This window comes from Dipodomys merriami, unplaced genomic scaffold, assembly GCF_024711535.1.
Source record: "Dipodomys merriami isolate MVZ:Mamm:240054 unplaced genomic scaffold, mDipMer1.0.p SCAF_3, whole genome shotgun sequence".
Classification (NCBI taxonomy): Eukaryota; Metazoa; Chordata; class Mammalia; order Rodentia; family Heteromyidae; genus Dipodomys; species Dipodomys merriami.
In genome coordinates this window covers 87,669,506-87,693,471 of record NW_027204492.1, presented here as the reverse complement: position 1 = coordinate 87,693,471, position 23,966 = coordinate 87,669,506, and the positions used below count along the sequence as shown (strand labels likewise).

Genomic DNA, 23,966 nt, shown 5'->3' with positions numbered 1-23,966 from the left:
CCAAAAGCTCAAGTGGTAGAGAACTAGCCATGAGCAAAAAAATTCAGGGACAGTGCTTGGGACCTGAATTCAAGCCTCAGTACTGGCACAAAACTGTTCCTATACCAGATCAGTCTGTCATCTTTAAACTAAGTAACCCAAAAAGTCTCAGGGCATGGGAAAAATATAGACAAATTATTTTCCAGAATATAAGTAGTTTCTAATCCAATTCCTAAAACAATTCCCATTCCCATTTGAAATTTCATGCAGCTGGCACTCCTGTAGGTGTTCTGTTCTTCTGAGCTCCTACTAGAATCATCCATTGAGCTCTGATTGCAGAATTTTAGACTTTTGCTATACTGCTTCTCCAGACTTCCAAATTCTCTCCACAAACCACTTCCAAACCTTAAGAATCACACAGTAAGGTTTAGTAACAGCAATGACCTATTTCTCCGGTCCCAATTCTCTATATTAGTTACGTTTGCATAGTTGTGATGGAAATGCCTGCAAGAACTAGTTAACAGAAGAAAAATTTACTTTGGATCATAATTTCAGAGCATATATTAACTTAGTGGTTTCTTGGCCCCAGGTACCTGGGCAGAAGAACATCATGGCAGAAGGAACATGCGGTGGAGGGAGTTGTTCACTTCTTGGAAGACAAGAAACAGAGAAATGGAGGAGACTGTAGACCCAGTAAAGCTTTTAACAACATCAATAATGACCCACTTCCTCCATCTGGGCTTCACCACCCAAAGTTTCCACAACCTCTCAAAATAGCACCACCATCTGGGGACCAAGTGTTCAAAACATGAACCTGTTGGGGATATTTCCTATTCAAATCATAACCAACTGGTGGAAACATTTACAATATTTATCTCTAATAAACAGTATCCCCCTTCAACTAACTCTTAAGTAAAAGTGAACAAAGAGATTGAAAATGAATGAGAAGAGGTGAAAAAGTGGAGGGATAGAACAAGAAAAGTGTTGTAGTTATTTTTAATTAAATTTCTTTTGAAAGGCATGCCATGATGATATAGTTTCAAACTGATAGAAAGTCAATATATTTGAGGGAGAAGTGCCATGAATTTCATTACCTCCAAACCTAACTTTTCTTATAAGCCCACATATCTGGATGCATTTTAATACTTGGACATCTAAATTCATATTTCAAATCTTTAAAATCCAAAATAATTATTTTCTTTTATTGTTTTGCTGAAGATTTAACACTGGGACTTGTACATACTCTACCACTGAATTACATGTATCTCCAGCACTTTCATTTTTGTGTATGCCAATCCTAGAGCTTGGACTCAGGGCCTGGGCACTGGCCCTGCATTCTTTTGCTGAAGGCGAGTGCTCTACCACTTTAGCCACAGCTCCACTTCTGGGTTTTTTTTAGTGTGGTTTAATTAGATATAAGAGTCACATGGAGCTTCCTGCTTGGGCTGCCTTCAAACCACAATCCTCAGATCTCCGACTCCTCAGTAGCTAAAATTACAGGTGTGAGCCACCAGAGCCCAGCCTTTCATATTTTTAATGGCACAGTGACACACAATCATTGCACTGAGATTAGTGAAACTGGAACACTCTTGCTTTGATAATGGGTCTATAAGATCATAGAGCTGCTTAAGAAAACAGCTTGAAAGTTGTTCAAAGATTTAAACATATAGTTATACGATGGCTTAGAAATTCCAGTTCTAGATACATAACTGTGATACTGTGGAATATATATCGGGTCTTTATTTTGTGCCCCTCTCCAATTTTTCTAGTAACTCCTAAAATCCTTGTAATATCCCGAATAATAACAATAGGGTTTTGTATGCTTAAGGGATGACTGAGGGCCCCTAAGCTACTTCACAATTGCATTGTGACACTGTGTACCTGGAGATAGATCAGAACCCATATATTCTGGGCTCAGTCCCAGAAGACTGCCCCAGCTTCACAGACCATTATAAACACAGGTTATAACCTGTATTATCATAACTTACTCCGTTACACAACCTCCAGGAAAGTTAAGAGTGGCTAAATGTTGAGCTCATCCAATAGTCAATGGTTTAACCAATAATGCTTATGTAAAGACGCATCTTAAAAAATTCGAAAGAGGGGCTGGGAAGGAGGCTCAGTGGTAGAGTGCTTGCCTTCTCTGCATGAGGCCCTGGGTTTGATTTCTCAGCACCACATAAGCAAAAAGAAAAAAAGCTAGAAGTGGCGCTGTGGCTCAAGTGATAGAGTACTAGCCTTGAGCTGAAGAGCTGAGGGACAGTGCCCAGGCCCAGAGTTCAGGCCCCATGACCAAACCCCCCCCCCAAAATTCAAAAGAATAGAGTTCCAAGATATCTGATCCCATATAGGTGCCAAGATTCAACACAGAAGCTCTGCATCCTTCCCCCATAACCTTGTCCTGTGTATCTCTTCCATTCAGTCTTCATCTGTACCCTTTGTAAATAAATAAGTAAACACAAGCAAAGAGTTTCCCTGAGTTGTATGAGCTGTCCTAGCACATTGAGTGAGCCCAGGAAGAGTGTCAGTAGAACACTAACAGATGGTTAGTCAGAAGCATAGGTCATAACCCGTGCTTGAAACTGACACATGGAGGATGGGGGTGACAAGTCTTATGGGAGTAAACTCGACCTATGGGATCTGACACTGTCTACAGGTAGACTGTGTCAGCATCCAATTGAATTATAAAACACTAAGCTGGGGAATATATACAAAATACTAAGTTGCTTGGTGTATAAGGAGAACCCCTCCCTCCAGACATCTGGTGCCAGAAGTAATTATTGAGGATTGATGGCATGTCTTAAGAGGTAGAGCACCTGCCTAGCAAACAAGAAGTTCAGTCACACCTCTGCTCCTTTAAATTTCTTTTTAAAAGAAGAATTGTGGGGCTGGGAAGATGGCTCAGTGGTAGAGTGCTTGCCCTGCATGCACGAGGTGCTGGGTTCGATTCCTCAGCACCACATAAGCAGAAAAAAAGCCGGAAGTGACACTGTGGCTCAAGTGGTAGAGTGCTAGCCTTGAGCTCAAGAGTGCCCAGCCTCAGAGTTCAGGCCCATGACCGACAAAATAAAAGAAGAATTGTATGGAGTGACTGTGACATCTTGGCTTTTCATTTCTTAGAATAATTATGGAGGATTGGCAGAAGACGGCAGAGGTGCAGCTGGGGACTAACTGAGTTCTCTCCAAGAAACCAGCTTTAGCATTCTAGTGAAAAGTCCAAGGCTAGAGAGTCATACAAAGTGCACCATAATAGTAGAGATTTCAGACAGAGAGGAAAAATTCAGGTAGCTTGCTTAAGAAGACAGATTTGAGCAAATGTTGGCACTGGCAGAGGTAGCTGCAGCAGCAGCCAGACAGAGCAAAGACAAAGGCACCAAAGACAGAGGGCATGTGGCTTTTCACTTACCTCTAGTGTGAACTGGATGACTCAGAGTGGAAATCCACATCCTGCTGGCCACAGATGGATGTAAATCTTAGATGGTCTGAAAAACCAAGGAAAAACGTGAGTATCCCACAAAAGACAACAACCTCACTCCCTCTCACAGAACAGCTTTTGGAATGTAGCTCTTCCCCTACACCTGAGAAGAATGCCATCTTTGATACTGGCATATACCCTCTCAAAACACCTAGCAGATAACTTAGGCCTGAGAAGCAGTGACTGCAGCATCATTTTTCAACAGGGCAAAGGAAGGTTGTCCTGCCCAGGAGGAGAAAACCTCATAGGGAGGGGACAACTTTTCTTTACCAGGTAGGCACAGGGAAAGGCAGCCCCACATCTCTACAGAGAACAAAGACATTCCACTCAGATAGCAGCTAAAACTGCAGCTTAGATGGCTGCAGGAATTAAAAAGACAAAAATCTATAAAAACTCACTGGAAAAAAAACTGGATAGGTCATAAAAGCCATGAGTGACTCCAGGCTAGGCCAAAACAGAGTTTCAGGAGCTAGCCCCTTTGGGAAAAGCCACTGATTCCAGACATGCCACTACCCCACCCACACTCAAGCTCACTAGCAGTGACTCTAAGCAACAGAAACCAGCCACCTCCTTCCTTCATTACACACAAAGCAGATCGCTGTCTCACTGAATTAGTCTGGGAGGAGGGACACAAAGACCCCAAGTCTATAGGACAAAACTTTTTTCTGCTCACTCAAATAAACAGAATTGAGAAGCCAACTAAACCACAAGGAAAATTGACCATTGCCAGGGAATCAAAGGCTCCATCAAGACGCTGGATAGTGGACATAGGGGAGACACAAGGTCCCCCAAATAAATTGAAGAATTTTTTCTTTTTTTTTTTTACTTTTTCTACTTTTCCTATTTTTATTTTTCCCTTTTTCCCCATTTTTTCTTTTTTTCTTCTTCTTCATTGTTGTTCTATGTAGGAGTCTAGATACACAGTTGGTAGTGATTACTAGGCTTCTTCCTTCATTGTGTGCATACTTAATATAAACTATATTTTGATTACTCAATTTAGTATTATTTTATATATATATGTAATTTTTAAATATTATTTTTGTTTTTTGTCTTTTTTTTCTTTCTCTGAATTTAGGTCTTAGTTTTCTACCTTCTGTTCCTTTCCTTCTCCACATTTCTATAATCTTATTTTCTCCTGCTGTTTTTCATTGTATATCTTAATTTCTGGTCTTTCACTCCTTGTTTTCCTTAGTCTGTTGATGCCTAGTTGTTTGTCATTGAGCTAGAATGGATCTGTATTCATTTAGACTGCGCCTCATCACATTATCCTTTCAGCCCAGACTACTTTAAACCTCATGACATATTTGTCCACTGATTAAAACTATATATAATACCCACTACTGAAGCACAATACTCCTCTCTTAACAAAGAAAATCTAAGACAAATAGGGGAATACCAATCTATGATTTTGAACCTATAAAATTGGTGCTATTACAGGGCCTGGGATTAGTTATTGTCCTAAAATTATGTTCTGTGGTGGTATTGGATCTGCTTTTATATCCAAAAAAGGAGAAAGTGAAAATACCTATTTATTATTGTGAACCTCTAAAGTCTTTGCAATTACAGTGCTCAGGGTTGGCTCTTGTCTTAAAATTGTTATTTGGTGTGATATTGTATTTGCTTATATTACAAAATGGGCAGAACCAGCCATAGAAACACAAGAAAAATGGCAAATCAAAAAACTTAACTCTCACTCAAAATAAACAGGAAACAGATTAGTCAATGAAAAATCTAGAGAATAGTTCTCAAAACACTCTACAAACACTACTGGTAAACATGATGAATGAAAAGATTGAAAGCCTGCATATGGCTATGCGTGAGCATGATGAGCTAACCAAAGACTAATAGAGGAATTCATGGAATCCACAAACAGATATCTCAATAATTGCAACAGAAGGAAAAGGAGTTAAATCAAAGTATAGTCACTCAGCTAAAGGATTTTGGAGAGGACACTGAGAACCAAATCAAGGAAATAAAGACATCCATACAGAATCTATAACAATTCTTTACCAAAGATATTGAAGCCATCAAAAATGAACAATTAGAAGCAAGGGAAACAAAAATTAAAAAGTAGAAAGTTTTGACAGCAGATTAGATGATGGAGAAGGTAGAACTTCTGAAATTGAAAGTGAAAGTTCACTACCAAACTCATTCTATGAAGCCAGCATAACCCTCATCCCAAAACCAGACAGGGACTCATCAAAGAAAGAATTATCAACCCATTTCTTTGATGAACATCGATGCAGATCTTCTCAATAAAATTCTGGCCAACTGATTTTAACAACTCATTAAAAAAATTATACATTATGATCAAACAGGATTCATTCCAGGATGCAAAGCTGGTTCAATTAATATAAATCAATTAATGTAATTCAACACATCAATTGGAGCAAGGAAAAGAACCACATAATCATCTCAACAGATGTAGAAAAAGCATTTCACAAGAGCCAATAGGCTTTTATTATAAAAGCTCTGGAGAAACTAGGAATCCATGGAACATTCCTCAATATAATAAAGGTTATATATGACAAATCTACAGGTAGAATTATACTTAATTGTGAAAAGTTAAAGCCATTTCTGCTAAAATCAAGAATGAGACAAAGATGTCTGCTCTCTCCACTGCTCTTCAATATAGTATTAGAATTCCTGGCAAGAGCAATAAGACAAGAGGCAAACATAAAGGGGATCCAAATAGGAAAAGAAGTAGTACAATTCTCCTTCTTTGCAAATGACATGGTCCTGTATTTAAAGAAGCCCACAGACTCCATTCTCAAGTTACTTGAGCTGATCTGAAACTTTGAAAAGTATCAGGGTATAAAATTAATCCACAAAAATCAATGGCTTTTGTGTATGCTAACATTGAGAAGAGTGAGGCTGAAATTAGGAAAGCAACTCCCTTAAAATACTTAGGAATTAATTTAACCAAAGAAGTAAAGGACTTATCTAATGAAAACTTTAAGAATCTGAAAAAGGAAGTTAAAGCATATCTAAGGATATGCTCCTGGATTGGATGAACATCATAAAAATGGCAATACTGCCAAAGGCTATCTATAAATTCAATGCAATGCCCATCAATATCCCAATATCATTCTTTAATGAAATAAGAGAAACAATGAAAAATTCATCTGGAATAATAAAAGACCCCAAATAGCAAAAGCAATCCTTAACAGCAAAAACATTGCTGGAGGAATATCAATACCAAACTTCAAACTCTATTGCAAAGCTGTAGTAATAAAAACAGCTTGGCAATAACAAAAGAACAGGCTTGAAGACCAGTGGAATAGAACTGAAGACCCATAAATTAACCTCCAGACCTATGGCCACCTAATCTTTGATAAGGGAGCCAAAAAAATAGGATGGAAGAAAGACAGCTTCTTTAACAAATAGTGCTGCCAAAATTGGCTCTATGTGTGTTGAAAAATGAAGTTAGATCCTTATATATCACCCTGCATCGGAATCAATTCCAAATGGATCAAAGGCCTTGAGGTAAAAGCAGATATCCTGAAAACATTACAGGAAAGAATAGGGGAAACACTAGGGCTCCTTGGCACAGGTCAAAACTTCCTTAGTAAAGATCCTGAAGCACAACAAATCAAAGAAAGATTGGATAAATGGGACAGCATTAAACTGCACAGCTTCTGCATGGCAAAGGACATACCCAGCAAGATAAATAGTAAGCCCACAGATTGGGAGAAAATCCTCACTAAGCATACAACAGACAAGGGCCTCATATCTCAAATATACTTAGAGCTCAAAAAGTTAAATCCCTCAAAAACTAATCCTCAAAGAAACAACCACCCTATTGATAAGTGGGCTAAAGACTTAAAGAGAGATTTCTCTGAAGAGGAAATAAGAATGGACAATTGACACATGAAGAAATACTCAACATCTCTCACCACAAAAGAAATGCAAATTAAAATAACATTGAAATTCTACCTTATCCCAGTTAGAATGGCCACTATCAAGAAATCTAACAACAACAGATGCTGGCAGGGATTTGGCCAAAAGGGAACACTACTACACTGTTGGTGGGAGTGTAAACTTGTTCAACCACTGTGGAAAGCAGTATGGAAGTTCCCCAAAGGACTAAACATAGAGCTCCCCTATGACCCAGCAATGTCACTCTGGGGAATTTACTCAAACAATCACAAATAAGACCATACTAAAGCTACCAGCACAACCATATTCACTGTAGCATTACTTACCATAGTTAGGATATGGAACCAACCCAGATGCCCCTCAGTAGATGAATGGATCAAGAAGATGTGGTATTTATACACAAAGTAGTTCTGTGTAGAGAGCTGCGAGAGGCCACACCTGGAAGATGGCGCTGGCTTCCGCCCTCCACCTTCCCGATGGCGAGTGCTCTCTGTGGTAAACAACTCCTTATATGGCTAAGGCAAAGAATCTGGCTTGCTTCCGCACACCTGAACCTATTGGTGGTTCCCACGTAGCGTATCAGGGTTGGCTACCCAGCGGGTACTTAAGGCTGTGGGGAATTCTCCCCGGGGTTGGGGTCAGAAGATTACTAAAAGGTCCGGAATAAACTGCAGAGAGAAGAGTTTGGTGTCGTGTCTTCCTTGGTGGTCGAGGCGGTAGCGACACGTGGTGGCCCGTACAGGGACTCAGCCATAACCCCAACGAGGACTCAGAACTCTCTGCGGTCAGGGTGGTGCACCGGTAAGTTCCCAGGTAAAGGGGGAATCCGTGACAAGAGCGGGGGTAAGTCCCCAGGTAAAAGGGGAATCTGCGACAAGAGCGGGGGATAAGTTCCCAGGTAAAAGGGGAATCTGCGACAAGAGCGGGTGGATTTTTGCTCTTCTCTGTAGATAGAGAGAGAGCGAGAACTCGGGGCTAGTCAATAGAGTAGCCAAAAGTAAAAGTAAAGGTTTGTTTACCAGCTTTAAATGTTTAAAACATGGGTGCTTCTTCTTCGCACCCAATTTTTTTGGCTCTCAATGAGCTACTGCACTCAAAAAAGTTAAAAATAAAAAAGAGTACTTTAGAGAGATTTTTGGATGAATGTGACATCGTTGCCCCATGGTTCGCTGTCTCCGGAAGCCTCACGGTGGCCTCTTGGGAGAAACTAGGGAGGGACCTAGATTTTGCCTCTGAACAAGGAATGCTTAAGAGCGGAGTGAGACCAATATGGAAATTGATAAGAGGCTGTCTTGAGGACCAGCGCTGCAGTGAGGCGGTAGAGAATGGTCAGGCCGCCCTAGAAATGCTGCAGGAAGAAAGATCGGAAGGGGCTGGGAAAGTAGGGGGCTGGGAAGGTGGTGGCTCAGTGGTAGAGCGCTTGCCTTGCATGCCTGAGGTCCTGGGTTCGATTCCTCAGCACCACATAAGCAAAAAGAAAAGAAAAAAGCCGGAAGTGACGCTGTGACTCAAGTGGTAGAGCGCTGGCCTTGAGCTGAAGAGCTGAGGGACAGCGCCCAGGCCCAGAGTTCAGGCCCAGGAAAAAACCTATTCAAAAAATGCTGCAAATTTGTCTAAACAGTTGTCTAGTTATCTTTTAGGTAATTGAACTGGGGAGTTTGACAGCCTGATGGAACAGCTCAGGGTTGCCATCGTCATGGTGAACTCGACCCGAGTGGATGCCGGATTGGCGGAGGGGTTATCTTCATGGATCTTCGCTGCTATGAATCATCTTAAGGAATGGGCGGGTTTGGGAGCCCTGACAGGCCTCCTGGTGTTAGCCTCCTTGGTATGTCTGTGGTGCATTTGCCAAATTAGAGGTTCTCAGCGTCGCAGTGCAGCCATGATTATCCAAGCCTTTACAGCCATTGGAGCAGGTCAGTCCCCCCAAGCGTGGCTTGCCACCCTAAAACAATGAACACAGATTGCAAAGCCAAAGTACTGCAGTCGAGAGGCATGAGTTTTGCCCTCGAGGAGAGCATGTTTGATTGCACATGGGTTCGATTCGCCTTTTCCCGTCCTTGTGAAAAACGAATCAATGGACAGGCTGAGTCATCCCTAGAGAAGGTACCCTCTGGGAGAAGGCTTGTATGCAGTCCTTGCATTGCACAACAGGGATCAGACCTCTGTTCTCATCTGTGTTCTTTAAACAAAAAAGGGGGAACTGTAGAGAGCTGCGAGAGGCCGCACCTGGAAGATGGCGCCGGCTTCCGCCCTCCGCCTTCCCGATGGCGAGTGCTCTCTGTGGCAAACAACTCCTTATATGGCTAAGGCAAAGAATCTGGCTTGCTTCCGCACACCTGAACCTATTGGTGGTTCCCACGTGGTGTATCAGGGTTGGCTACCCAGCGGGTATTCTCCCCGGGGTTGGGGTCAGAAGATTACTAAAGGGTCCTGAATAAACTGCAGAAAGAAGAGTTCGGTGTCACGTCTTCCTTGGTGGTCGAGGCGGTAGCGACAGTTCTGTACTTCCATCAGAAAAAATGACATTGCCCTATTCGTAAGGAAATGGAAATACCTAGAAAAAATTATATTAAGCAAGGCAAGCCATGTCCAAAGAAATATATGTTTCATGGCTTCCTTCATTCATAATAACTAGAATATGTCTATGGTATTGTTAGCAGGGGATCACAATTGCCCAATCACTATTACATGGTATCATATATAATGAAGTGTATCAAAATGACCTCCAAGAATTGGAAACAAGAGGTTCTTATAATGTCCTTCATGTAGTTATTTCTATTTTTTCTTTCTGTTTTAGTTTTGTGTGCCCCTTGTCCTGTATATAAGCTTATCTGACCATTGGAAGGGAAAGAGAATCCCAGAAACAGCAGGGCAAAGGATGAACTAATGCAACAATGATACTCACTAGACACTATATTGGAAATGAACTTTACAACTTGGAGGGGGGAGTGGAGTGAGGAGTGGTAAGTGGGAGAAAATGAAGGAAGGGGCAACATTGTTTAAAATGAAATTACCTAACTTATGTAACTGTAACCGTAGACCCCTGTTCATCACCTTTACAATAAAAATTTTTAAATGTTTAAAAATTTAAAAATTAATAAGAAAATTGAGGGCATATTCACACAAAACTTATGCATACAATGGAGTTTTAGTCAAGCATAAAGAAGAATAAAATTATATCATTTGCTAAAAAATGGATGGAACTGGAGAAATCACATTGAGCAAGATCACTCCATAAAACCAAATATCACATTTTCTCTCATTTATTGAAGCTGTAAAGGGGAAGAGGTCTTGAAAGTAAAAAAGGAACTACTGGGGACAAAGGGGAAGGAAAAAGGAGAGGGGATAAGAGTAATGCGGGGGGGAGGGGGGGGAACCGGGCGGAGCAGCCAACATGGCGGAATGCAGGTGACACAAGAAGCAGATCCAGGAAGTTGGTGAACCATCTAAAGAAGAGAAGGCTGTAGCCAAGTATCTTCGATTCAACTGTCCAACAAAATTCACCAATATGATGGGTCATCGAGTTGATTATTTTATTACTTCCAAAGCCGTGGACTGCCTTTCGGATTCAAAGTGGGCAAAGGCCAAGAAAGGAGAGGAAGCTTTATTTACAACCAGGGAATCTGTGGTTGACTATTGCAACAGGCTTTTAAAGAAGCAGTTTTTCCATCTGGCACTAAAAGTAATGAAAATGAAATATGAAAAGGACATAAAGAAAGAAAAAGATAAAGGAAAAGCTGAAAGTGGAAAAGAAGATAAAAGAGCAAGAAAGAAAATATAAAGGAAGAAAAGACAAAAAAGGAAAAAGATGGTGAAAAGGAAGAATCCAAAAAGGAGGAAACTCCAGGAACTCCCAAAAAGAAGGAAACTAAGAAAAAATTCAAACTTGAACCCCATGATGATCAAGTTTTTCTGGATGGAAATGAGGTTTATGTGTGGATCTATGACCCAGTTCACATTAAAACATTTGTCATGGGGGGCTGGGGGTTTAGCCCAGCGGAAGGGCGCCCGCAAGGCCCTGAGTTCGGTTCTCAGCCCTGGTTTAAAAAATAAAAATTAAAAAAAAAACATTAGTCATGGGATTAATTCTTGTGATTGCAGTAATAGCAGCCACCCTCTTTCCTCTTTGGCCAGCAGAAATGAGACTAGGTGTTTATTACCTCAGTGTGGGTGCAGGCTGTTTTGTAGCCAGCATTCTTCTTGCTGTTGCTGGTTGCATTCTGTTTCTTATCATCTGGCTAATAACTGGAGGAAGGCACCACTTTTGGTTCTTGCCAAATCTGACTGCCTACGTGGGCTTCATTGACTCCTTCAGGCCTCTGTACACACACGAATACAAAGGACCAAAAGCAGACTTAAAGAAAGATGAGAAATCTGAGAATAAAAAGCAGCAGAAGTCCGACAGTGAAGAAAAGTCAGTGAGAAAAAGGAAGATGAGGAAGGAAAAGTAGGACCAGGAAATCATGGAACAGAAGGCTCAGGAGGAGAACCACATTCAGACACAGACAGTGACAGGAGGGAAGATGACCAGTCCCAGCACAGTAGTGGAAATGGGAATGATTTTGAAATGATCACCAAGGAGGAGCTGGAACAGCAAACAGATGAGGATTGCGAAGAGGAGGAGGAAGACAACGATGGAGACACACCTAAAGCTGCACATGAAAAGTCATAATCTGACCAATTTGGGGACTGAATAGTGCAAGAGGTTGGATTCTCTGTATTGGCTGATCATCATAATGTACATATGACACTGTAGAATTCTTTAAATCAATTTACCGACATGTATTTGACATTCAAGCAGTGACAGTCCTTCGTTTTATAGGATATTGGTACTATTCTTGGTACAGTCTACAGCCATTAATGAGTTTTATCCATTTGATAATTTTACAGTAAATAGGTCTCATTCATTTTGATAGATATCAAAGATGCATTTTCCACATTGACATTTAGATTAAGGCCATTTTTGATAGTTATATGGGTCTTTACTGTTAGATTAATCAAAATAACTTTGAAAAGAATAAAGTAACTCCAATGTGTCAGATTATGCATAGTTATGTAGCCATTTCACAGTTTCCTTAGAATGAAATGCTTAAACTCATTGTTCTCGATAGTTTTTCTCTTTATAACATTATACCAGAAGTTTCTTCTAATATTCTGAGTTAGCAGGGATTAAAAGCATTTTGTGGAACCAAACCAACTAATAACGATGCAACAATATTTTTTTTTTTTTTTTGTCGGTCGTGGGGCTTGAACTCTGGGCCTGGGAGCTGTCCCTCAGCTCTTCAGCTCAAGGCGAGCGCTCTACCACTTGAGCTACAGCGCCACTTCCGGTTTTCTGGTGGTTTATTGGAGATAGGAGTCTCACGGTCTCTCCTGCCCGGGCTGGCTTTGAACCGCGATCCTCAGATCTCAGCTTCCTGAGTAGCTAGGATTACAGGCGTGAGCCACCAGTGCCCGGCTGCAACAATATTTTTTAACAAAACTACAAATTCTCCTTTTCCAACATAGGAAATCTAAACTGAATTGTACATTTGATTCAGAGAAAGATGGTCATCTCCAGCAGACAAATACTTCTTCCTTCTTCCCCTCTCCTTGTCATAACGTAAAGTGTATTCTGTACATAATTTACAAATAAAACATTTTATTTTAATTATTACTTATTATTTAGAGTTCAACATAAATTTGTACAGTATATAAAGACCATGTAAGGGTATGTTTTTAGAGGAATGGAAGTTTCCATAACCCACAGGATATCTGTGATCTTTCCACAGCAGCTTCAGTTTTGTGCCAACATTCCATGTATTTGAAGATGAGTAAAAACTGATCCCTATTAAACAGAAGCAGACTGGAAAAAAAAGACTAAGGCAGGGGGTAAATATTATATGCATATAATAAAATATTACAGTGCAACTTCTCCCTTTGCATAATTCATACATGGTATTTTTGTGGGGTCCGGTCGTGGGGCCTGAACTCTGGGCCTGAGAGCTGTCCCTCAGCTCTTCAGCTCAAGGCTAGCGCTCTACCACTTGAGCCACAGCACCACTTCCGGCTTTTTTCTTTTTGCTTATGTGGTGCTGGGGAATTGAACCCAGGGCCTCATGCATGCAAGGCAAGTGCTCTACCACTGAGCCACCTTCCAGCCCCACATGCTATTTTTTAAGTGACCCAAATGTCAGTTGTTCATGCCTACAATCCTAGCTACTCAGGAGGCTGAGATCTGAGGGTCAAGGTTCAAAGCCAGCCTGGGAAGAAAAAAATCTAAGAAACTCTTATCTCTAACCAGCAAAAGCCAGAAGTGGAGCAGTGGCTCAAGTGGTAGAGCATCAGCCTTGAGTTGAAAAAGATGACTGAGAGTACAAGGACCCGAGTTCATGTCCCAGTACAAGTCCCACACAAAAAATAAGGCTACGGGACTGGGAAACTGGCTCAGTGGTAGAGTGCTTGCCTTGCATGCATGAGGCCCTGGGTTCAATTCCTCAGCACCACATAAGCAGAAAAAGCAGGAAGTGGCACTGTGGCTCAAGTAGTAGAGCACTAGCCTTGAGCTGAAGAGCTGAGAGACAGTGCCCAGGCCCAGAGTTCAGGCTTCATGACCTACAAAATAAATAAGGCTACAATAATAAAGACTCTATTGGAGAAATGACATAACATCAGGACCAGATATGTACTGTTACCACAGAGAGGTAAAGTAAAATCATTTGTGTAAAGATTATAATGTGTAACATTGTCAAAATAGTAAAGTAGGGGCTAGGCAGTAATGGCTCATCTCTGTAATCCTAGTTATTCAGGAGGTAGAAATCTGGAGGATTGTAGTTCCAGGAGAGCCAGGGCACAGAGTGAGTCTAACTCAACAAAGAAGATGGTCATTATGGAGTGCCCCTGTTATCCCAGCTATAGCAGCAGTGAGAAAACTGGGAGCCAGTGGCTCATGCCTGTGATCCTAGCTACTGAGAAGGCTGAGGTATGAGGTATGAGGATCATACCTCCAGCTGGGTAGGAAAGTCCATGAGATTCTTCTCTCCAGTTAAATACCAGAAAGTCAGAAATGAAATGGGCTCAAGTGGTAGATTACTAGCCTTGAGCACAAAAGCTTGGGGGCAGCACCCATGCCCTGAGTTTAAGCCCCAGAACTGGCACATAGAAAACACAGTGAAAGAAAAAATGGTCCGGCACTGGTGGTTCACGCCTATAATCTTAGCTGCTCAGGAGACTGAGATCTTTGGATCAAGGTTCAAAGCCAGCCCAGGCAGGAAAAGCCGTGAAACTCATCTCCAATAAACCACCAGAAAACCGGAAGTGGAGCTGTGGCTCAAGTGCTCGCCTTGAGCTGGAGAGCTGAGGGACAGTGTCCAGGCCCAGAGTTCGAGCCCCATAACAGACAAAAAAAGGTTGGGGGTCACAGTTTAAGCAATAGAGCACCTGCCTAGCAAGTATGAAGCTTTGAGTTCAAATTCCAGTACTATCAAGGGAAAAATGTAGAGTTAGAGGCTCCATAGAAGCAATAGTAATGTAACAAAAACTAGCGGGATAGTTTAGGCAATCTAGGAAAGTAATTTTTTTAATTGCCAAAGGAGGGAGGAATATAGTTCAAAAGTAGAGTGGTTGTCCACCATCTGTAAGTTCCTGAGTTCTAACCTCAGCATGGAAAAAGTAAAACACAACCAAGTGAGTGACTGGTGAAAAAAGAGACTATTACATGTGAGTAAGAGATTTAGGGGGCATGTTTTTGCTTAACTACCTACTGTTCCCCATTCCAGCTTATTGATGCTACTTTCACTTAGCAAAATGTTTTCAGTGTTCACCCATGGTATAGAATGTAGCAACAGTTATTTTCTATGTTATAATATCTCATTAGCAGCTTAAGTACATTTGCCTTGTCCATTCATCAGTTGATGGACACTACTGTTGTTTTGGAAACAGTAATCAATAAGACTGCTACAAATGTTCGTAATGTGGACATGTGTTGTTGGTTTTGCTGCCTGTAATGGGGCTTGAATTCATGGCCTCACACTCTCACTCAACTTTCTTGCTCGTGGCTGATACTCTACCACTTAAACCATGCCTCTGGGCTGGCTTTTTGATGGTTATTTTGGAGATAAGAGTCTTAGGGACTTCTGCCTAAAGTTGGTTTTGAACTTTGATCCTCTAGATCTCAGCCTTCTGAGTAGCTTGGATATGGTAGTATTAGACATGTTTTCATTTCTCTTGTATGTACACGTATTAGAGGAATTGATGAGTCAAATGTCAACTCTGCATTCAACTTTCTGAGGAACTGCTAGAATATTTCCTATATCGTTATAATAGCACTTTGTTTAGCTCCTTCTATAGCTCCTTCTGTCTGTATTCTTGCTAACATTCACCATCCTAGTGGGTACAAATTGGCATCAGATTGCTATTTTGATATTTATTTTCCTAAAGGTTAACAATATTGAGTACTTTTGTGTGTTTTCTAGTACTGGGGCTGGAACTCAGGACCTAGGTGCTGTCCCTCAGCTTTATTGCTGGTCTCTACCACTTGAGTAACACCTTCACTTCTGGCTTTTTGCTGGGTAAGTGGAGTTAAGAGTTTCACAGACTTTTTTGCACAGACTGGCTTCAAACAGTGATCCTCATATCTCAGCTTCATAAATAGGATTATAAGCATGAGCCATTGGTGCCCAGCTAATATTGAGTATCATTTCATGTTCTGATTGGACATTTATGAAATTTCTTTGGAAATTTCTATTGCCTTTAATCTTGTTTTTGTTGTTTTTACATGCTATAGTTTTGTTAAAACAAAAATCATACAAATTAATGGGACTCACAGTGATATTCCCATATGCAAATAAAGAATGCTTTGATCATATTCACCTGCCCTCTATCCTCCCCTTTCTCCCTGGCCACTGCCCATATTTTTAAAGAGAGAGAGAGAGAGAGAGAGAGAGAGAGAGAGAGAGAGAGAGAGAGAGAGAGAGAGAGAGAGAGAGAGAGAGAGAGAGAGAGAGAGAGAGAGAGAGAGTGTATGTATTCTGCAGTGCTAAAGATGGAAACCCAGGCTCTTGTATATGCTAGGCAAGCACTCTACCACTGAACTATGCCTTCTACCTTGAAAGATAGTTTCACTGGGCATAGGATTCTGAGTTATCTTTTTCTTCTCACACTGTGTGTCGTCTTATTGTCTTCTGGCTTCCATTGTCCCTGATAGGGAGTTATTGTGATTTCCTCACATAGAATGTGGTACTTGATGGGCTATTTTCTCTTGTGGCTTTCAGTATTTCTTCTTTGGATTTCAATGGTTTGATATAATATTTTAGGCATAAACCTCCGTGGTTATCCCGCAAATAATTTATTAAAATTCCTTATGTAGATTAATGCTTTTCATCAAATTTGGGATATTTTAAGCCATTATTTCTGAAACTGTTTTGTTCTGTCAATTTCTCTCCTTTTGCTCCTGAGCAACTTCCAGATTCCTAAGATTCTTGCCATCTTGCTGGTTTTATGTTTGTTTTTTTGAAGAGAGGATCTGTTGATATTCTCACTAATCCTAAATCCCGGCTCTGTATTAGCTGATTTTTCTGTGTGTACCAGTACTGGGGCTGGAACTCAGGGCCTTAAACTTGCTCAGCTTTCTTGCTCATGGCTGTAGCTCTACCAGTTAAGCCAATTCTTCAGCTTGGAAATTTTTCTGGTTAATTGAAGATGAGTCTCATGGACTTTTCTACCAAGATTCCATATGTCTCTGTCTCTTGAGTAGGTAAGATTATAGGGGTGAGCTATAGGCACCTGACTTTTAGTAGATGGTCTTAATATTTAATACTTCTGTGCTAAGTGCTAACTGAAAAGAGCTAAAAAGCAGAGGACGAGTAATCTTGGGAATTAGCTACTTGCTAAAACATTGTGAATCGTACTTGATCTGACTTGCCCACCTGAGAAAGAACACCTTTAACAAAACAGAATGTTGAGTAAGATTTACCTATATGACGTGGTCATCTTGTAATCACCTTTTTTGAAACGAATAATCGTGTTGATTTGAAATAACACTTTAAAGGGTTGAATTGTACATCTTTACTTACTCCAGCAGAGGGCAACATTTTATAGACTATAGATAACTACTCCCACACCTACAAGTAAACTAAGTAACTAAAAGAGAATTGCCTCTATTTTGTTTCTCCTTCATCTAGATCTTGAGTTTATTTACAAAAAGTCACTGATCAGCTGGGCGCCGGTGGCTCACACCTGTAATCCTAACTATTTAGGAGGCTGAGATCTGAGGATCGTGGTTCAAAGCCAGTCTGGGCAGGAAAGCCTGTGAGACTGTAATCTCCAATAAACTACCAGAAATCCGAAGTGGTGCTGTGACTCCAGTGGTAGAGCGCTTGCATTGAGCAGAAGAGCTGAGGGACAGCGCCTAGGCCCAGAGTTCAAGCCCCATGACCAAAAAAAAAAAAAAATACATTGATCAAGAAGTGACATTTATAAAAGAACATTAGAAACAATTGTATAAAGCATAACTAGGCCAAACATGGTAGCTCATGCCTGTAATATTGGCTACCTAGGAGATGAAGATCAGTACGATCACAGTTAGAAGCCCTTCTGGGTCCAACCTGGATAAAATTACCAAGACACCATCTTAGCAAACAGGCTGGGAATAGTGATATATGCCTGTGAGTCTAGCTACACTAGAGTTGTAAACAGGATTATCACACTTCAGGTAGGCCCATGACAAAAATAAACAAAAACAAAACTGAAGACCTAGACTTAGACCTAATCTGAAAAATAACTTTCTGCCGAAAAAGGCATAACCAATACATAGAATGGAAATTTCCAACTTCTAGCCAGTTGTCAGTGGCTCACACTAGTCATCCTCGCTACTCAGGAGGCTGACATCTGATGATCACTGTTCAAAGCTTGCCCAGGCAGAAAAATCCATAAGACTCTCACTTCCAATTAATCACAAAAAAGCCAGTAGTGGAGCTGGGTTCAAGTGTTAGAGAGCCAGCCTTGAGTGATAAAGCTAAGCCCTGCGCAGGCAAAATAAAGGAAATGAAAGAGAAATGTTTAAACTTGTTAATTTCTAGTTTGCACAAGTTTTTTGTTTATTTTTATATATTTTTATTGTGAAAATACTGTACAGAGGGGTTACAATTACATGGGTAAGATAATGAGCACATTTCTTATCAAGCATTGTAGCCTCCTACTTTGTTTCCCCTTCCCATCCCTTCGTATCCTCCCCCCCCACCCCCGTTTCCCCCACCAAAGTTGTAAAGTTCGTTCTTGTACATCTCATTGTTGCAATGGGTCTTCCTGTATCCCTGTTTTTACAATTCGTTTTTTCCCTTCCCCTCCACATACACCAACCTCATATATAGTGAAAGCAGGGGTTATACCATGGGGGAGGGACATACAAGGCAACAAAGACATAATCTTATAAATATGTAAAAATATAGAACGATTCACGAATTTGCGTGTCATCCTTGCGCAGGGGCCATGCTAATCTTCTCTGTATCGTTCCAATTTTAGTATATGTGCTGCCGAAGCGAGCACTTGCACAAGTTTTTAAAAGTCACTTAATTTGAGGCTGGGAAGGTGGCTCAGTGGTAGAGCGTTTGCCTTGCATGCCTGAGGCCCTGGGTTCAATTCCTCAGCACCACATAAGCAAAAAGAAAAAAGCTGGAAGTGATGCTGTGGCTCAAGTGGTAGAGCGCTAGCCTTGAGCTGAAGAGCTAAGGGACAGCACCCAGGCCCAGAGTTCAGGCCCCATGACCGGACCCCCCCCCCAAAAAAAAAAATCACTTAATTTGGCATCAAGTTACATCAATTTATTTACCAAAATAGAACAAACAGTACAAAACACTAATATAGGCAGATTCTTTTGTTGTTCTGTTGTTGGTTGTGGGGCTTGAACTCAGGGCCTATGCACTATCTCTGAGCTTATCTTGCTCAAGGCTAGCGCTCTACCACATGCATCACAGTTCTACTTCTATTTTTAAGAGGTTAATTGGATATAAGAGTCTCACAGACTTTCCTGCCTGGGCTGGCTTTGAACTGTCATCCTTAGATGAGTAGTTAGGATTACAGGTGTGAGCCACCAGAGCCCAGGTGTACAGATTCCTTTTTAAATACTGTTCACCTCTGGCTTCTATTCACTTCTGCCATGAAGGCTCCTTACTCCTCTTTGATTTTTTAATTAGTTTGTGAGAATTATAGTAGTCTCCAATTTCTTGTTTCCTATGGTTATAATTATGTAGAATGCTCACCTTGAGCTGAAGAGCTGAGGGACAGCGCCCAGGCCCAGAGTTCAAGCCCCATGACCGACAATGTATAGAGGGGGTTACAGTTACATGATTAAGTCAATGAGCGCATTACCTATGGAGCATTGTTACCCCTTTCTTTGTTTTTCCCTTACTATCCCTTCCCTCCCTAAGTCCCTGACACCCCCCGCCCCCCGTGAGAAGTTGTAAAGTTCGTTTTCAACATAGGGTCTTGTACATCTCACTGTTACAAATGGGTTGTATCTTTTTTTCAGCATTTTGTTATTTCCCTTCCCCTCCCCAAATTAGAAAATTGTATATACAAGATGCAAGGCACTGGAATCAAATACAGTGAAAATAGAGGTTATACATTGGGAAAAAAACATACAAAAGAAACAAAAAATATCATATAGTACATTAAAAACAACAGGGACAAAGAAAAACCCTTTTGTGTCTCTATCTTGGGGTTCATTTCGCTTAGCATCAGCTTATATGGTCATATGTAATAGCTTTTGACCTCTTCTGAGTGTCCAGTAAGATTATCCTAGACATATGCTAGTTATTGCAAATAAAGGAAACCATGGGACCTATATTTCTTTGGGTCTGGCTTACTTCACTTAATAGGATTTTTCCAAGTCTTTCCATTTCCTAACAAATGGGGCAGTATCATTATTTCTGATGGAAGCATAGAATTCCATCATATATATATATATATATATATATATATATATATACATATATATACACATATATATCACATTTTCTTGATCCATTCATCCACTGAGGGGCATCTAGGTTGGTTCCATAGCTTAGCTATGGTGAAAAATGCTGCAATAAACATAGTTGTGCTGGTAGCTTTAGTAGGGCCTTGTTTGTGATAATTTGAATAAATGTCCAAAAGTAGGATTGCTACAACCCCAAAATATTAAACTGTTCTGGGTAATGTGATTAAGTCTCTCACATATTTATGTTTTCCAACCCGGAGTAAAACTAATAATTAAAATCATTCTTGGATGTAGTATAATAGTCCCAGCTCAATGTGCCAGCTGTACAAGAGGAATTAAATTCCCTAGCTCAAACCAAACATCAAACAAACATCTACATGTGGGAGTATTATTGTGGCCTCACAACAGTAGGTAAGAGATATTTTGATGCACAAAGTTTAATGCATAAAGTTCATGAGAACTCAAAAAGTGAATCATTCGTTTTATTAAGGGCACTTTCATAGGAACTTAAAAACTCACGGACTAACATGTGAGAAAAAGGTTATTTCAGGCAGAGTGAACATTACCTGAGCTGAGATTTACACACATTAAATACATCAGCATCTTTTGTGGAAGTCAGAATCTCCTGGCTATACCACACAGTATCAAATACTCTGTGTGGCAACAGAGCCAGAATGGAGGGAAGAAGAAGAAGGTAATAGAAACAGAAGATGCTCCTGAAAGCCAAACTCTGAAACCCCTTAGAAGGCATGCTGAGAAGAAAGGTTAGTACTACTATAAAAATCCTTCTGGGCTGGGATGTGGCTTAGTGGTAGAGTTGCTTACCTAGCGTGTATGAAGCCCTGGCTTCGATTCCTCAATACCACATAAACAAAAATGGCCAGAAGTAGTGCTGTGGTTCAAATGGTAGAGTGCTAGCCTTGAACAAAAGAAGCTCGGGGACAGTGTTCAAGCCCCAGGACTGACAAAAACAAAAAATTCTTCTGAGATGTGTAATCCTTCTGAGGTGAGCCTAGTCCTGTAGGTGTAAGAGCCAACTGATAAAGGCCTGGAGGCAGTAGAGGGTGGAAGCTGACAGATCAATTAAGAGGTGACAGGTGACAGCAAGCTAGAGAGGTAGCACTGTAAATTGCTAAGTGATGAATAATAATGAAGGCAGATCTAAGACAAGGCCTAATGGTACTCATGGGCCAAGGTAATTGATGAGGTGTGGTCCTGAAAAGAGGGAAGGATGCATAGAGATGACTGAGCCTTCTAATTCTGGCATCTTGGTAAGTAGTGACAGTTTTATTCAAAACAAAATCTATGAGTTTCCATCCAGTAGCAGAGTGTTAGAAGATTATAAACAATTTTGCTTAAAATAAATATAAAAAGTTAAGGTTCCTGGAGGGCATCCAGGTGGACTGCTGAGACAGAATTGGAAATGAGACCAACCAGAGTTTGGGGAGAGAAATTTGGAAATAAATTTTTTATTTTTAATATATATTTTTATTGTAAAGATGCTGTGTAAGGGGTTACAGGTACATGAGCAAGGCAATGAGTTCATTTCCACTGAGCATTGTTACCCCTTCCTTTGTTTTTTCCCTATGATCCCTTTCCTCCCCACCTCCCAAACTCCTCCCTCCCCCCCCCACAAAGTTGTAAAGTTCATTTTTAACATAGTGTCTGACACATCTCATTGTTGCAATGGGTCATCCTGTATCTTTATTTCAGCATTCTGATATTTCTCTTCCCCTCCCCAAATTAGAAAAATGTATATACAAGATGCAGGACACCAAAATCAAATACAGTGACAACAAGGGTTATACCATGGGGGAAGAACATACAAAGAAACAAAAAAAAATCACATAGTACATTATAAGTACATTAAAAAGAACAGCAAGAAAGATATCTTCTCTTGTGTCCATATCTTGGGGTTCGTTTCACTTAGCATCAGTTTATATGGTCATATGTACATAGCTTTTGACCTTTTCTGCTTGTCCTAGACTTATACAAGTTATTGCAGATAAGGGAAACCATGCGACCTATATTTCTTTGGGCCTGGCTTACTTCATTTAATATTTTTTCAAGTCTTTCCATTTCCTAACAAACAGGATGGTGTCATTCTTTCTGATGGAGGCATACAATCCCATTATATACACCACGTTTTCTTGATCCATTAATCTACTGAGGGGCATCTAGGTTGGTTCCATCTTAGCTATGGTGAATAATGCTGCGATAAACATAATTGTACTGGTAGATTTAGTATGTCCTTGTTTGTGGTCGTTTGGGTGAATGCCTAAAAGTGGAATTGCTGGGTCATAGGGAGCTCTATGTGTAATCTTTTGAGGAACCTTCATACTGCTTTCCAAAGTTGTTGTGGAAATAAAAATTTAACATTTAGGACAGCTAAGTTGACCTGGGGTTCTTGCGACTGGCAGGAAAGTTCAGGCAAGATGTGAACATAGTGAAGGTAATAGAAACATTTATTAGAAAGAAATATGGCAAAGAGAGAGACTACATGCCATTGACATGACACAAGAATACAGCACTTCAACCCATCTTTGAAGGGTTGACCCCCACCCTATTACCTCAGGTATGCATGGATTGTGCAGGACAATCGGACATGAGCCTGCCTGTAAGCATTTCCTTTTTAGGCCTAGCCTGTAAGGCTCAGAAGTCAAGCTCTGAGGCCAGGAAAGTGATAAAGAGTTTGGAAGAGAGAACTGGACCCTGGGAAGGCCAAACCATGTAGTAGATACCCTATTGTCAGTGCACATCTACAGACACTCCCCCACCTTATACTAAGCTCAAGTAACCTCTGTCTCCTTACTAGCATCTTATACTGTCAGCCAAAGGGTTAGAAAGAAGTCTCAATTGTGATTCCTGTTACCATCTGATAGGTTCACAGACAAGCAAGACAGCTTGTACATGCTTGGTACCAAGTGAGCTCTAGGAATGTGTGAATGCTATCTACGTTATTATTTGTTCATAGCAACCCCTAATGATCTCTTTTGCCCAAATTTTACAATCTGAGTCTTTATTACTGATCAATGTAATTAAAGATCTCCATTTTGTTAATCTCTTCAAAGAACCAAGTTCTGGTTTCAGTGATTTTTGTTTCTATTTTGTATTTCATTAATTTCTGTTAGATTTTGTTGTTGTTACTGTTGTTTTGTTGACAGGTATAGTGGTAAAGCCAACCGGCTTTTTTTTTGTCAGTCGTGGGGCCTGAACTCTGGGCCTAGGTACTGTTCCTCAGCTCTTCAGCTCAAGGCTAGTGCTCTACCACTTGAGCCATAGCCTCATTTCTGGCTTTTTCTGCTTATGTGGTGCTAAGGAATCGAACCCAGGGCCTCATGCATGCAAGGCAAGTACTCTTCCATTGAGCCACCTTCCCAGCCCAGCCAACAGGCTTTTTAATGTGCAAACAGGTCTTGTTTGCACATTAAAAAGGCCTGAGACCTTGGATAAGGAAATACCATATTCTCTGCCCATGTCTGCAGTCATCCCCCTTATACTAAACTCAAGTAACCTCTGTCTCCTTCTTCAAATCCATAAAAGCCCCACTCTGGCCCCACTTCCTTGCTCAAACCTCCATTCCCATGGGAAAATGTGTTGCCCCTCACTACGTCATTAAACAATCCTAGCCTCTTGAGAATGGAGTCTGGGTTTTTCCTTTTAGTTCTCCTCCAT

The 23,966-nt window shown here is 40.7% G+C and overlaps 1 non-coding gene and 1 pseudogene across 1 annotated transcript; one reads left to right on the top strand and one right to left on the bottom strand.

The window, feature by feature from the left end:
* The first annotated feature begins 10,715 nt into the window (after nt 1–10,715).
* On the top strand, nt 10,716–12,039 carry LOC138839636 (translocation protein SEC62-like; annotated as a pseudogene).
* A 6,713-nt stretch (nt 12,040–18,752) lies between these two features.
* On the bottom strand, nt 18,753–18,859 carry LOC138840606 (U6 spliceosomal RNA). Its single transcript, XR_011376158.1, has one exon. It is a non-coding gene; the product is annotated as a U6 spliceosomal RNA (small nuclear RNA).
* Between the last annotated feature and the right edge of the window lie 5,107 nt (nt 18,860–23,966).